Source organism: Dermacentor albipictus, chromosome 4 (genome assembly GCF_038994185.2).
Source record: "Dermacentor albipictus isolate Rhodes 1998 colony chromosome 4, USDA_Dalb.pri_finalv2, whole genome shotgun sequence".
NCBI lineage: Eukaryota > Metazoa > Arthropoda > Arachnida > Ixodida > Ixodidae > Dermacentor > Dermacentor albipictus.
Window position 1 is genome coordinate 26,388,933 of NC_091824.1, and position 2,951 is coordinate 26,391,883.

General features: G+C 50.1%; 1 non-coding gene across 1 annotated transcript; it reads right to left on the bottom strand.

Moving 5' to 3' along the window:
- Window positions 1–2,338: 2,338 nt before the first annotated feature.
- Window positions 2,339–2,521, bottom strand: LOC135905302 (U2 spliceosomal RNA). Its single transcript, XR_011514343.1, has one exon. It is a non-coding gene; the product is annotated as a U2 spliceosomal RNA (small nuclear RNA).
- Between the last annotated feature and the right edge of the window lie 430 nt (window positions 2,522–2,951).

The following is a 2,951-nucleotide window of genomic DNA, read 5'->3' on the forward strand; positions in this document are numbered from 1 at the left end:
CTTTGTTACTCGGAAGAGATTCCCTACATGTTGCCATGGTTCCTTACGTTGCATTTTCATGTTGAAACAAAGCTGACAAAATGGTGTGTGTAGAATGGCTGAGAGCCTGGAGGAAGTGCGGTGCATGCCACGAATGAAAGAACCACTTCCTTCTCAGCCTACGACGAAGGACATTGAACGCCGGCAAAGGGCGTGACGACTCAGATTATGCGATATCCTGGGAGAAAACGACGCTTCGAAAAAGCGCGCGATGATTCAGGGTGTGCAATGCGAATGATCAAGAGTTATACAGGCTGACACGCCCAGCTCGCCCGATCTTGGACTCACCAAATGAGTTCGGGATCTCGGGTTCTGCCCCCTAAATGACAATTGAGTGCAAATGATGTTCTATAGCTTTGTGGTTCAACATTCTACGCCCATGCTTTGTGCTTCAGCGTTCGCTGGCTTTTTAAGTGTACGCCGCCGTAGCAGCACGCCGACCGAGCCATAGCTGCCGGTGCTCTCGTAAACACCATTCATTTAACGCGACGCGACAGCCAACGGCCGCGCAGGTACCACATTATGAAGGGAAGGCGAGGCGTGACCGCGCTGAGCCAAAACTTACATAATGTTGGGGGCGCGATCGGTGAGACCCACCAACGAGGACGAGAGGATATACCAGCTGGTGGTGTCCCAGGGAACCGAGCTTTTCGTCACGTGAGTGAACCGTCCCCTTTAATTGGCGGAAGCGCACTCGTGATGCAGTTTGGTTCCACCAGTGAGAGAAGAGAGTGTACGAGGTGTGAGAGATGAGAGAGAAACGTTTCCGAGTGGGACGTTTCCAAGCTAGCGCTTGAAGAAAAATACTCAGGCGGCTTGAAGTGTACTTTTCTGGGATACCGTGCGTATCAAGGCTCTAATGAAAAATGGCCGGAGTTAAGCTGGTAGTACTTGAAAACACGTTTCTTATCAGAGCGGTGCTTGACGCTGCAAACATCAGACACTTCTTTGGCCGCAGAGATCGCAGGAAATTGTTGCCAAGAGAGATCTAAAGAACAGCAATGTTAGGGCCTTGCCGTGACAGCCGAAAACGCCCATCACGCGTCGACATCACCGGGAGAGAAGGAAGTGAGGGTGGTGGGATTTAAACAGATTCAACGCACACGTTGAAATCCATGTGAAACGAAGGTTCGGACAAGCAGTATGAAATAACCATGTAAAAATCACGGCGGCACGCCCCTATATTGCGTCTGCCGTCATTCTACGCAGCGAGCAGCCTTTTCCAAGGTTAATGCCTATCCACCAGAAAGGCCACATCTGTAATATTTGGCAAGTTCCCAGTTATGCACTGCACTGCTAAGAACGTAAGCGAAATAAAAACACTGTGTGAACGGCTCACACTGTTGGACGTCTACACAACAGTGTAATGAAGACCAAGGCAATACTGATGATTTCATTGAAACTAGTGTGAATGGCAAGCGTATGGGGGCGGGGGGCACAAGAAAGTATGAAGTATATCTTGATACATTGAGGAATCATGTACTTTCCGATTTCTTGATGCCGTGTGGAGCACAGAACGCGTGTACTCGGCCGCTGTGCACAGACGAAAATAGCAAATTGTTTCAGTCGTGTCATGAAACGCGCTGCGGTAGCTTAGCGGCTGCACTGCTACTCTGCTAATCACGAGGTCGCCGCTTCAATTCCGGGCGGCGGCAGCCACATTTCAGTAGGGGCGGAATGCAAAAACGTCCATGTACCATGCATTGAGGGGACGTTAAAGATCCCCTGGTGGTAAAAAATAATCGTCTTCCCGCACTACGGCGTCGCTCATAATCAAATCGCGGTTTCGGCACGTAGAACCCGAGAATTCATTCTTTTCATGTATGAGACTGAGTGCGCATTCGTGCATATGTTGCTTCCTGCTCTAGCGACGGCTTCTTTGGCAGCACCATCACAATGTCGGGCATAGTCAAGTGGACATGGCATTACTACTTGTCACTGGGTGCTTGTTTGCGCCCCTGAATATCCAGCTGCACTGCCGTTGCAGCCATTGTCATTCCTCGAGTTCGACAGATCTGCGCAGCACCATCACGGAAGCACGGTTAAACTTGTCGTGAACATTTTGGGCAGATATGAAATAGAACGAACTTTCGGTGACACTTTTATGGCTCGGCAGGTGTGCACCTGTGTAGAACGGTTCACTCTTGCCATACAAGTTAGTAAACCGTTGAACATTTTTACGCCGATGCTGTGTGTTGCTAAGTGTATTGCTAAGTGTGTATTGCTTTACAAAGTTTATTGCTATGTTCTGTGAAAATTGGGCGCTTCTATCGAGCGGTGTACGTCAAGAGTTTCTCCCCATACGTGAGCTGATGGCGAAGATTCTGCAATACCGGGCCGACCCTCGGCGGAAGTGATGCAGGTTTTAAGCACTCCCCCAGTTTGAAAAAAGTAAGTTTAATATCTTAGGTCCGAATATAACTCGTATCAGATATTAAGCTGATATGAACACATACTACACTTTGATCCGCGTCGGTCATGTCTACATCCGCACCGCCCTCTCTCTGTCGGTATTCTAAGCGCTTGCGTAACTTCTTTCCTTTACTTCCGCTCTCCCGTGGTTGGCGGTGCCGTAAGCGTGCTGCCCGCCAGGACCGCGAGGCGGAAAGAAATGCGAACCATCCATGTGGCCCCAATCCCTACAACTCGGAAGGTTTCGCCGGGGCAATGGTCAAGTTTCATAGGGCATTTGTGGGGAACTACTTTTGTGTGGCCTGTGTTGTGTGTGGCCGCGTGTGGCATTCAAGTGACCTCATAGCCATTACTACACTGCGGGACGTCGACCAACCCACCATCGCCTTGGCTAGAGTGAAGCAGTGTGCGCCCTCGGAGTGCGGTGAGGCGCGTGTATCTTCCACGTGCCGGGATTCGATAGTAAAAGGTGTGCCGCATTTTGAAATACATGGGTATGC